Source organism: Trachypithecus francoisi, unplaced genomic scaffold (genome assembly GCF_009764315.1).
Source record: "Trachypithecus francoisi isolate TF-2019V2 unplaced genomic scaffold, Tfra_2.0 Lachesis_group8, whole genome shotgun sequence".
NCBI lineage: Eukaryota > Metazoa > Chordata > Mammalia > Primates > Cercopithecidae > Trachypithecus > Trachypithecus francoisi.
The window spans coordinates 115,651,017-115,664,659 of NW_022681473.1; the positions used below are offsets into that span (position 1 = coordinate 115,651,017).

The 13,643-nt window shown below is 36.3% G+C and overlaps 1 long non-coding RNA gene across 1 annotated transcript in view; it reads left to right on the forward strand.

The window, feature by feature from the left end:
- The window catches only part of LOC117080937, a 153,508-nt gene extending 142,611 nt beyond the window's left edge, over positions 1-10,897 (forward strand). The window contains exon 3 of the long non-coding RNA XR_004436013.1: positions 10,835-10,897. This is a non-coding gene — a long non-coding RNA (uncharacterized LOC117080937). The remainder of the gene's footprint in view (positions 1-10,834) is intronic.
- Positions 10,898-13,643: the final 2,746 nt, after the last annotated feature.

The following is a 13,643-nucleotide window of genomic DNA, read 5'->3' on the forward strand; positions in this document are numbered from 1 at the left end:
TTATTATTTGCTAGCTACACTGACTTGACCTCAGACAGCATTATAAAAATTGGATTAAATATTTCTGCAAACCTCAAACCTTTTTTCTAATCTTTGATCATCCAAGCTTTTACTTAGTACCTCCCTCAGGGGACTATATACAGCTCATGGACAATCCCAAGTATTACACATTTTTATGACCAAATAGGACGTATATATCCAATTTCTTTATTATTATGTCATAATAAGGGATAGTCTTGGTATTTTACTACTTGTTCAGGGTCATGCAAAGAATATTTTTGGTAATAACCCTAAAGTGTGTTTATTTTTATCCAAATGTAGATAAGCTATTTTTAAAATCTTTATTGTTCAAGTTGAGTAATTTCTGTTGAACTAACTTCAAGTTCATTGACTGTCCTCAGTCCTATCCATTTTGCTAATGGGGCCATTCAGTACATTTTTTATTTCAAATATTATATTTTTCAATGATAAAAATGTCTATTTGGTTCTTTTGCATAACTTCTATTTCTATGCCTAGGACTGTTACTTCTAATTTATTTCAAGAGTGTTTACCTTTACTTCATGGAATGTAATTATAATAGATGATTTGAAGTCTTTGATAGTTCCAGCCTCTAGGGATTTCAGGATGATATCTGTTGATTATCAAAAGATAATCCTTTACAATTGGTTATTTTCCTAGTTCTTTTGTATGTCAAAATAACTAATATTGTCTTTCTGAAAATCATGTTGTGATACTCTGGGTCTTGTTGTAATCCTCTGGAGAATGCTGCTATCGCGTTTGTCTAGCCGACAGTAAACCTCACTAATATCGGACTTCAAATTCTGTTTCACTTTCTGTGGGTAATGTTTCTAAATATCATTTATTATTTTATTTTTCATTATTTTATTTACTTTCCTGAAGTTATTGGGGTACAGGTGGTATTAGGTTACATGAGTAAGTTCTTTAGTGGTGATTTGTGAAATCCTGGTGCACCCATGACCGAGCAGTAGACACTGCACCATATATGTTGTCTTTTATCCCTCACCCACTTCCACTCTTCCCCACAAGCCCCCAAAGTCCGTTGTATCATTATTTTGCCTTTGTGTCCTCATAGCTTAGCTCCCACATATTAGTGAGAACGTAGGATGTTTGATTTTCCAATCCTGAGTTACTTCACTTAGAATAATAGTCTCCAGTCTCATCCAGGTCATTGCAAATGCAATTATTTTATTCCTTTTTATGGCTGAGTAGTATTCCATTATATATAGGTATACCACAGTTTCTGTATCCACTAGTTGATTGATGGGCATTTGGGTTGGTTCCATGATTTTGCAATTGTGAATTGTGCTGCTATAAACGTGTGTACAGCCTCTTTTTCAAATAATGGCTTCTTTTCTTCTGGGTGGATACCCAGCAGTGGGATTGCTGGATCAAATGGTAGTTCTACTTTTAGTTCTTTAAGGAATGTCCACATTGTTTTCATAGGGGCTTTCTGCTTTACGTTCCCACCAGCAGTGCAGAAGTGTTCCCTGAGCGCCACATCCACACCAGCATCTACTGTATTTCAATTTTTTGATTATGGCCATTCTTGCAGAATTAAGGTGGTATCACATTGTGGTTTTGATTTGTGTTTCACTGATCATTAGTGATGTTGAGCATTGTCTCATATGTTTGTTGGCCATTTGTATATCTTCTTTTGAGAATTGTCTATTCATATCCTTAGCCCACTTTTTGATGGGATTGTTTGCTTTTTTCTTACTGATTTGTTTGAGTTTGTCACAGATTCGGGATATTAGTCCTTTGTCAGATGTATAGATTGTGAAAATTTTCTCCCACTCTGTGGGGTGTCTGTTTACTCTGCTGGATGTTCCTTTTGCTGTGCAAAAGCTCTTTCGTTTAATTAGATCCCAGCTATTTATCTTTGTTTTTATTGCATTTGCTTTTGGGTTTTTGGTCACAAAATCTGTGCCTAAGCCAATGTCTAGAAGGGTTTTCCCAATGTTTTCAAACCCTTTACTACATTGCTTTGGATCTCTCCCATGCATGCACCGCTCTGACATTAGTCTATTTCATGGAGTAGTTTCCTTTTCATAGACGTTGCTATGCTGTTTTGGGTCTGTTCCACAAATGCATTGTCTTAGTTCATTTGGTTGCTATTACAAAACCAAAAAGAAAGATGGAAAAAAAAACAGTCTGAGTGGCTTATAAACAACAGAAATTTATTTCTCATAGTTCTCAAGGCCTGGAAGTTATATATAAAAGTGACACAAGATTCAGTGTCTGATGAGGGACTATTTCTGGTTCATAGATGTTATGATCCAGATGTTAACGATCTTCTGTTATGGCCTCACGTGGCTTAAGGGGCAAGGGTGTGCTTCAGAGTCCATTTTATAAGGAATCTAATTCCATTAATGAGGGCTCATAAGGTAATACATTCCCAAAGGTCCTACTTCTCAATACCAATTCAGTGGTGATTAGGTTTTAACATATGAATTTTGGGAGAGACAAACTTTCAATCTTTAGCAGTGATGCTCAAGGTAGAGTTAAGAACTTGTGTCAGTTTATACACAGAATTAGTGTATCTGCTTCTCGAGCTCTTTCTTCTCTTGGAGGTAGACTGGAATCATCCTTGAGGCGAAGTGAAGGAAAAGAGAGAAGGAAAAATAATGGGGTTCATATTTTTCATTCACACTCTTCAGACCACAGGGCTCCCTTTTTCCAGTTTCTCTGACTAGAGGGGTTTCACTTGGCATTACACACACATTGCACACACACATCAATATAGATAAGAAATTCCCTTTTGAAAATTTTCTTAAAGTCACTTAAATTTATTATTTTACAGAAACAAAATAAACTGTACAGTACTGGTCGTAAGCATAGGTAATAGATGAGTGAAATAAACAATGACAATAAATGGCAGATAATTATGCCTTTTTTTCACTACTATTATTAACTTTTTCTGATTCAGAAAAAAGGGACCAATTATTCAGATACTCAGTTGAAATTTTAAGATGCAAAAAACACTAACGACAATTCTTTGGCAATTGCCTCTATTTTGCTCTGCATGTATGAAAGGAGGCAGAATGGCTTTTTATTTTAGTAATTTTTCTAGCAGAGGATGCAACTCTATTTAGCCCTTGTTAGCAAAGCTGGACCAGAGGAACAGCACTCATTATTGTTCAGGTAGCAATCAAACTTGGAAAGCAAATTTATCTGAATCAAAGTGAAATAAGGAACTTTTTGATCTTGGAAAAAGAGCAAAACTTAAGGTCTAATAAAAACTTAGAGTTTCAATGTCAACAAGTAAAGAGCTTGAAGTCATCACTCTCATCTTTACAACAACAGCAAAAAACCTTGACAAACTGAAAAACAAATACTTTCCTTGGGTCTGTGAGATAGCTGAAGTAGCAGGACAAACCACCATTCTAGAAACCGGAAAGACAAGAGCATCGGGGAACATGCAGAAAACTAGTTACCTGCAGAAGCAGCCACGGGAGCCATTGGTTAGTAGTAACATTTAAATAGTAATTATGACCACTTGCTGGAGGGTGCATGTGGACTAGAGTGAGAGTGAGAATCTCCTGTGAGCCTTAGTCTTGAAGGGGACACTGTTTTGTGAGTTTGATCTCTATACATCCCATTAGATTCACATGGCGAAGATCTGAGAGACATCACCTAGCTCAAGGACAATTTGTGGAAGCATGATCATTTTAACATACACCCAGAGTCGCCTTTGTAACAAGGTGTAGTAAATTACTTTCCTACTCATCAGAGGAAAGGCATTTGCCAGAGCCTTATCCCAGCTGGAAGAAGGTAGTTCTTCACACAGTAGCTCCCTCCAGCCTTCCTGTCTCCCAAAAGAGGTAAGGGCCTTACAGGAAAAGATTGGGAAATAGCAGCCAGGGAAGGGAGTAGTGGTCAGGGATTTGGGAGAGAAATCATGCCACTAGAGAAACTCCTGTGAAAGTCACATTAGACCAAAAGACTGATATTTAATCACAGTGTTATAGAAAGATCTTTGCTCCTCCACATTTTACCAACGCTCCAACAAGACTGCAGTACAGTAACAGTGGATGACAGCTGAAAGGGTGGCAAGAGAGACTTTGAGGAAGACTATTTAGGGAAGCCCAGAGTCAAGAGGGCAGGAAAAACTTAGAACACCAGAGTAATTTTAAGCTTCGGTCACTTATAGATAGAGTAAGCATTAAACACAGCCCAACTCTCAGCTAGATAAGCATAAATCTTCACACTAAAGGCCTATTTATCTCAGTTTCCATTGCCAATGCAACTTGTCCAGATTTCAGCAAAAAGCACAAGGCATGGCAAAAGCAATGCAAAACCACATTTTAAAGAGATACAGCAATATTGGAACAAGACTCAGATACAACATAGATATTGGGATCATTCGGCATACTATAAATAATATGCTAATATCATGGGGAGGGGGAAGGGGGAGGGATTGCACTGGGAGTTATACCTGATGTAAATGACGAGTTGATGGGTGCTGATGAGTTGATGGGTGCAGCACACCACATGGCACAAGTATAGATATGTAACAAACCTGCACGTTATGCACATGTACCCTAGAACTTAAAGTATAATAATAATAATAATAAAATAATAATAATTAAAAAGAGAAAAAATAAAAACTTAATAATAAAAAAAAGTTGACAACATGCAATAACGGATCACCAATATAAACAGAAAAGACAAAAATCTAAGAATGAAAAGGAAAGCCTAGTAATCCAAATACTATAATAGAAATAAAAATATATTTAATGGACTTTTCAATAGTCTGGATACATTTACAAACATTATCAGTGACCCTAAATATAAGTCAAAAGAAACTTCCCAAACTAAAATGCAAATAAAAGATAAAAGAAAAATAGAATTTTTGGATTAAAAAAATTAAAAAAAGAAACAATATTTAAGAATTGTGGGGACAAGAATAACAGGTCTGCCATATGAATGATTACAATTCAAGAAAGAGAAGGAATCATGGAGCAGAAAACATAATATTTGATGTAAATAGTAACAGAGAACTTTCAAAAGTTAATTACAGACACTAAATCACAGGTTCAGAAAGCTTCAGGACATGAACTAGGGTTAACAAGCACACACAAACCCTACACATACACAGACACACACACCACTAAGCATATCATATTCAAATTACAGAAGTCTGCATACTAAGGGAAAATCTTGAAAGATGCCAGAGTCAAAAACACCTCACTTATAGAGAAACAAGGATTAAAAACTACTGTAGTTTTCTTGACAGGTCATGAAAGCAAAAGTAGAGTGTAGTGAAGTATTTAAAAGGTCAAAAGGAGTAACCACCAACCTATAAATCTATATCCAGTAAAGTTATCCTTCAAAAGTAAACAAAAAATACCTTAGCAAACCCCCCAAAATTAATAAAACTTATCATCAGCAGAACTTACCTGTAAGAAATAGTAAGAGAAGTTCTTTAGTAGAAGAAAAGTTACATAGGCCAGAAACATGGATCTAAATAAAAAAGGAAGAGTCACTGGAAAATAATAGGTCAAGGTCAAATAAAATATATATTTTTTTCTTCTTAATTGCTCTAACATACAACTACTTGCTTATAACAGGAGCAATGTCTTGCGTAATTATAGTACATGAATAACTGAAATAAAACAGTGTCACAGGATAGAAAGAAAAAACTGAGGATACTCTGTCATAAAAAAAACCTGCACTATACATGAGGAGTATGGCATTATTTGAAGGTGAACATAGATTAGTTAAAAGTCTGCGGGATAAATTCTAAGGCAGCCCCTAATTTTGTATAAAAAGTAGTTAGTTGACATGCTGAGAGTGTAAATAAAAAGGAGTTACATTAAATGCTCAATTAAAGCCAAATAAAGTAGAGAAAGAGGGAAAAATCAAAGAAGAAACAGAAAACACAAAAATAGTAGATATTAATCAAACAATATTAATAGTCACTTTAAGTGTGAGTGGTCTAAATACTTCAATTAAAGATCCAGAGAGGATAAATATAAGATACAACTGTATGTTGTCTACAAAAAAGTCACATTAGATGTAAAAATTCAAATAAATTAAAAGTGAACAGATATAGAAATATATACCATGCTAACATGAATCCAAATAAAGCTGGAGTATTTCTCTGTATTTCAGAGAATCCAGACTTTAGAATAAGGAATGTTATCAGGTATAAGTAGGGAAATTACATAATAATATGAAGGTCAATACTGCAAGAAGATGTGACAATCTAAATGAATACACACCTAACAAGAGAACATCAAAATATATGACACAAATTCTGATAGAAATAAAAGAAGAAGTAGACAGCTCCATTATTCTAGTTAGAGGTTTTAGTAACCTCTGTCAGGAATTGATTTATGAAGCAAGCAGAATATCAGTACTAATCTAGATGATTTAAATAGCACCATTAATCAACATGGTCTAATTGTCATTTATAGAATACTTCACTCAACAAAGCAGAATTTATCTTTTTCTCAAGCTTATATGGAACATTCAGCAAAATAGATCATATTCTGTGCCACAACTCAAATCTTAACAACTTTAAATTACTGGAAATTACACAAAGTATGTTTTCAGACCCCCAGGGGAATTAAGCTAGAAATCAACAAGGGAAAAATAGCTGGAAAATCCCAAGTATTTGAAAATTAAACAACATTCTTTTAAATAACACATGGATCAAAGATGCCTCATGAAAAATTAGAAAGAAATACTTTCTTTTTTTTTTTTTTTTGAGACGGAGTCTCGCTCTGCCACCCAGGCTGGAGTGCAGTGGCCGGATCTCAGCTCACTGCAAGCTCCGCCTCCTGGGTTCACGCCATTCTCCTGCCTCAGCCTCCCGAGTAGCTGGGACTACAGGTGCCCGCCACTTCGCCCGGCTAGTTTTTTTTGTATTTTTTAAGTAGAGACGGGGTTTCACCGTGTTAGCCAGGATGGTCTCGATCTCCTGACCTCGTGATCCACCCGTCTCGGCCTCCCAAAGTGCTGGGATTACAGGCTTGAGCCACTGCGCCCGGCCAGAAATACTTTCAACTAAATAAAAGTAAAATACAACTTCTCAAAATTTGTGAGATGCAAATGATAATAATCTCTTAACACTCATTAGTCACACAACCCAATTTAAAAATGGGAAAAAATATCTAAACAGGCACCTTATCAAAGAAAATATCCAGATGGCAAATAAGTATATGAAAAGATGCTCAACATTATTTGTCACTGAGGAAATGCAAACTAAAACTATGGTGAGGTACCACTCTGCAGAATATTGACAATAGTAAATGCTGGCAAGGATATGAAGCAACAGCAACTTTCATTCATTGCTGATGGAAATACAAAATGGTGTAGCATTATAGAAGCCTGGGAATTTCTTACAAAGCTAAGTATGGCCTTACTTTACAGTCTGGCAACTGGTTTCATAGGTATCTACCCATCTCATTTTAAAGTGTTCATCTGTATAAAAACCTGTGTATAATTGTTTATATCAGCTTTATCCATAATTTCCAAAAACTGGAAACAACCAAGATGTCTTTAAAAAGGTGAATCGATAGCGACAAACTATGGTGCATTTTCCAGTGGAATACTGTTCAGTGACAAATAGACATGAACTATCAAGTCATGTAAAGACACGAATTTTAATTGTATATTACTAAGTAATGGTACAGGAGTTAAGAATAAATTACGTAGGCAGATAGTGAGGTATAGAAGTCCTTGGTAAGGTTTTCCTTTTAACGAAAAGCAGCCCCATATCATTTTCTTACAAAGAGCAGCCTGTAAAGTAAAGCTGCAGACATAGTCAAGCTGCAGACATGGACAAGCAACCTAGGAGCTTGCCTGGATGAATGCTCTCAGGAAAGAGCCAGGTGGGACTAAACATGTTCAAAATGGCGGCTCCATCTTCCCTTCTCTGCCAGCCACGTGCACAGTAAGGAGCAGACAAGATGGCACTGGCCAAGGGGAGAGTTCATTTGCTTAATAGGATTAAGGTAGGACGACCAGCCTTTCCCTACATGCTACGTAAACGTCACACCAGATGGAACCAACATATGAGCCCTACATAAATCAGACATCACCTCCTCAAGCCTGACTATAAAATCTGGCGCATCCCCTGCTGGCTGACTTTTCCTTTCTGAAGCCCCCTCTCTCTCACTGGAGAGAGCTATTTTCCTTTCTTTTTCCTTCTCCTTTTGCCCATTAACCCTCCACTCCTAAACTCCTTGTGTGTGTCCCTGTCCTAAATTTTCCTGGTGCCACACAATGAACCCAGGGTATTTACTCCAGACAACGTAGCTGCTTCAGTAAGTCTGTCTGAAAAGTCTAGATCCTGCATGATTCCATTTATAAGATAATCTGGAATAGGCACAAATATTGAGATGGTAAACAAATTTGTGGTTGCCAGGGGCTTGGGGTGGGGATAGGACTGAGCACTTAAAGCACAGCAAGTTTTTCTAGGGTGGTGAAAGGAATCTACATAATACTCAAATGGTAGATACAGGATACTATGCATTTTTGCAATCCTGTTGAAAAATGCAATACCCTTGTTATACAACACACAGGAAACCTTAATGTGCGCAAATTTAAAAATCACTTAGAGCACCCACGGATGTGATGCAGACTGTGATAAAATATTATAAGTGTATTAAAAATCTATGAAACAACCATCCTAAAGGGCTGACTTAAGTAACTTTGGAAATGAGGAGAGTCTGTAACACTAAAGATCCAAAGACCAGTATATAGCAATGTCTTCTAGTAGATAAGGCTTTTTGTTTTTTTCTTTCCTCACAAAGGTACTGATGAACAATTCTGAAAAGTATATTACAATTGAACACTTATGTAAATGGATGGCAGATGGTGGAATCCAGTCTTCTCACTTTTGGAATGGGAGGTTACAGATAAACAGATTAACAAGGAGAAGCCTAGAATAATCCATGTGAAAATGTATTACATTTGGTGAAACCAGTGAACTAATTAATATTTAACTTAATATAGATATGAATAGATGCATTTGAAAATATTTATAGATATGAATATATGGAAAAGTTTGTATGCATACATACATTTCCTTGCACACAGGGCCTGGAAACAGTGGTGCCCCAATAATAATGAACAAACCTAGGGCCCAGATCTTGTTTTCTAATACCTTTCTCCAGTAAAAGGAACAGTGCTTTTGGAAAAGTGACTGATTCTAGGACTGGGCAGGGAATGTACAAGATTAGTTTGAAACATCTTATAGCGTTAACAAGGAGGTACTCAAAACAAACAAATAACAACTACAACAAAAACATAGTAACAGGGGTATGTCAAAGAAACACAGGAAGCAAATGAAAGAGCCACCAATGGCCAATGCCAGAACAATTAGAGCAACAAATACAAATAAATAACATATTATTGAAGTATATCTCAAGCATAAAATAATTATTCATGAGTCCATACTGACGTAAATAGATGGTCAAATAAAAAATACATGGGGAGAAGAGATGAAACTCCCTTGAAGAGGAATTCTAAATAATTTATACATATACTCCACTCCCAAAGAGATGGAGCATAATGTCTCACTCTGTGTGAGCAGAGCAAATTAACTTCTGCAAAGAGGAAAGACTGCAAAAGGGAAAAAAGAGTAGTTTCACAGTAGGGAGCTTGGCAAACACTGTATCAACCAGGTGGTCAAGGTTAACATAATTATGATAAATCGTATTGATAGTATTACCCTGATCTGGTGTGATGAGCATGGCATTTTACTTCTGTGGTCTCCCTCCCCACAATCCATATCCCCAGTCTAATACGAGAAAATCATCAGACAAATCCAAATTGAGGCACATTCTACAAAATACCTGACCAGTGGACTTCAAAACTGACAAGATCATTAGAAACAATGAAACTGTGAGAGACCTTCGCAGCCAAAAGCAGTCTCGAGATCTGGTGAATAATTGTAACGTGTTGTCCTGGAATAGAAAACAGAGATTTCCTTGGTATTTTCCAAGGAAATCAGAGTAAAGTATGCACTTTAACCAATAATAATGTATTCATGTTGGTTTATTAAATATGACAAATGTACCATACTAATGTAAAACGTTATCAGGAAACAAATGGCGGAGGACAAGGAAAGTCTCATTTTCTCCTGTTAAAAACAACATTCCATCTTTTCTCCATCGCTTTGAAATACCACCTTTGTAGTTCTCTAAATCCTCTAGATGTGTGTGTGTGTGTGTGTGTGTGTGTGTGTGGATATCCTTTAATCCATTGATCTGTCTAGTTATGTGTCAGTAACAAATGATCTACTACAATTTTGTAATAGTTTCATTATCTAATGTAGCAAGTTCCCCGTAAGTATTTTTCCTTAAGAATTCTCATCCGTTTCTTTTTCTATTTGAATTTAAATTGTAATTAACTTGACTAATTTTACAAATATATAACAATAAGTATTTTAATTGACTGTATTAACTTATGCATTACTTTAGAAACAATAGAACTTTTCTAAATATTAATGATTCCTATGCTGTTAGAAGGGTATATATTTCTGTTTATATGTCTTGGTTTCCTTCAGCAAAGTTTTAACATTTTCATCATTTGGATTCTGCAAATCTATTAAGTATTTTGCTAAGTATTTTATCTTTTTGGTCTGATATTCATAGTATCTCATCTTGCATTTATTTCCTAAGAGATTTTTGTTTGAACAAAATTGACAACTATTATGTTTTGCTTAATAAAACTGTAGTCAACCACCTTCTGTCTGTTCTTAAGTTTTCTAATGATTTTTGGTTGGCTGTGCTGAGATTTTCAGGTTTACAGTAATCATATGCTCTGAAAATGGTAATGCATGTCTCTTCTTTTTTCCAGTTGTCCTCTGTCACCTAGACTGCCACACAGATGTCAGTTCAGTTTCTTGTCTCACCACCCAAGGTAGGTCATTTCCTAATCCCATCTCTTTTCCTTCCTAATTTACTTCCTAGGTATAATTGCACACACAAATTCTAGCAATCTTCTGGAAAAGAGTCTTTGAGATATACCTTTTCAAGATTTTACATGTCCAAAAATGTCTTTATTCTCTTTACACTCATTGAGTGAAAGGTAATTTCATGTTGAATTTTGAAGCCATGTCTCCACTGTCTTTTTTGCTTTTCTTGTTGTCCTTATGAAGTCGATTAAGCCATTTTGTTTTCTCAGTTTTTCTAATGTGATAACCTTTTTACTAATGCTCTCTGAAGAGTTCTAATATTTTCAATTTGCCAATTTTTCTTGAAATTTCTGGATGTTGTTGTTTGGAGGAAGACTTTTTAAAGTCTTTTAACCCCGTGCTGAGAAGTCAGTGGGTCTTTTCTTTGTATCTGGAATTCATGTTCTTCAATTATTGAATTGTTTTTTGTATTTTTAAAAATAAATTTCCGTCTGTTTGGTTTGCTCTTTTTTATAATTTTTTTGAAACGTCTTTCAATTGTATGTATGACCTACTTCATTAGCCCTGTAATTTCCACATTTTTTCTCATTAAATTTTTGTCTTGTCTCTTTGTTTACTGTCTTTTAATATGACCTCATAGTGATGGTACAATCCTTCCATTAAATATTGTATTCTCATTTTTAAGAACTTTCAATGTTTTTTATAAGAATTTAAGAATTTTCCATGTTTCTTTTCTGATAGTATCCTATTCTTCCTTCACCATTGCCATATATTATCTGATTGAAGCAGTGATCACATTTTATTTGATTTTATCTACTGCTGCTCCAAGCATTTGTCTGTTTTCTTTTCGTTGTTGGTTTTTTGTTTTGCTTGTTAGTTTTGCTGCTCCAAACATTTGTCTCTATGTATTCAAAGTTTCTTTCCTCTGTTTGTTTTGATTTTTGTCTTTTCTCTTAGAGGTTCTTGAAATATGTAGTAGCTATAGACTGTTTTTATTCAAAAGTGTGCCATTAAAAAGTTAATGGAAAACACACCAGTCCTGCAGGGGGTGAGAGTAAGGATTGCATGTGTCCCCAGTTATTTCCAAGGCTAAAAGGAAAGAGACAAGTAGTAGGTTGAAAGGGGGTTCTCAGAGCTCAGTATATATGTGCTCACTTAATCCTTTATTTCTACTAAGGAGCCTCACTTTTTCCACTATGCCATCACTAATCATTCAGTGAGGAAGTGAGTTCAATTTCTCCTGAGGATAACCTTGTCTATTGCTAAGATTAGGGGTAGTTACTGGCAACTCAGGAAATGAAGGGCTTCTTGGAGCCCAACTCTTTTCTATAAAGATTCAAAATAAATCCTTCTTTATTCAGCCCTATAAGTCTCCCCTTTTCAGAGGAGTCTCATGCTTCTAATTCCTGAGACACTTTGTTGTGTTCTTCAGGGTGGGTTCAGAATGCACCTTGGTTATGTTAGACTAAAAAAAGGAATGGGCAGGATATATCTATTTATTTAAAGCCTGAGAAAAAATCATTAAGAAAATACAGAGCTAAACACAAGGAACTTGACATAGGAATCCCAAACCCACAGGTTGGAGAGCAGGGATTTTAAGAACCAAAGAGTTACTTAAATTCACCAACAATTGATTACACTAATTACATGTCCAGAAGAAATATTTTAAAATCTGGAAGATTTGTTTGAGTGAATTCTTCAAGGCAACGAGGGAAAAGCAACAGTGGTTTGGGACATTTTTAGAAGAAAACCCCACGAATGACAAATAACATTCTCCCTGCCTTGGTCATTGAGTACAACTTGCATTTTGGGAATCTAGAGTCTCTTGGAAGCTCAGGGATGGGTGCAATGTAGAGACTAAGTGGTTTCAGGGCCAAAGAGAGGGCTTGTGGTAGTAGCTGGCAGAAGCCATGCCTGGTGGGCATGTTCATGTCTGGGGGAGTCGTGAGACACACGGGTGGACTGAGCTTATTCTAACAGAAAAGCCCAGGGAGACCGAGATGCCTAAAAGGTCCATACACAGAAGAAGCAATTCCTGGTAAACTAGTACGGATGTCCTGGAAGTATGTTTTACTTAAACAAATGTGGGTCTGTGATCTATCAATTTGCAAACATATTTGTAAGAGACTTAACTGCTTAGGCAAAAACAGAGACAATTTGTGCTACATGATAACTGAGATATTGGGACTTTAGAGTAGCCAGTCTTTGTGCCTGTATCCACATCCATCACTCTTGTGGAAATAAGGCATAGAATGGTGAGGATGTGGTGGTTTTGCATCCAAATGCGGCACTTAAGCTGTTGCTCAGCTGCCTGCTACAGAGAAAAACCCTCCTTACCTTTGCTCTACTTGGCGAACATGCATGTTCTGCAGAGAGGAAGTGCATGTATTTGCCTTCAAAAAAGTTTTGCAACCATTAAAGAAGAAAAGAGGGTTTCTTCCTATAACCAATGTTCAGGAGCCAGCCAAGCTCCTGAGGTCATAGACTCAACATACAGTGCCTGAGTAGACTCTGTGCTTGATTGGTATTCCAGTGCTACAGGCAGTCCCTTGACCACTGTCCAACCTTTTCCCAGCCCACCTTCCAAGTCTTATATCTGTCTGCTTCAGGGCACCGAAACTACTGGACTGTAGTCCTGAGAGATACAGGAAGTTAAGTAGCATCAGACTACAATGTATAGTTAAATTATGTACCCCTGCAGATATAATAGAGTGATTTAAGTAGTAGGGAAATAATGATTAGAGAGCATAG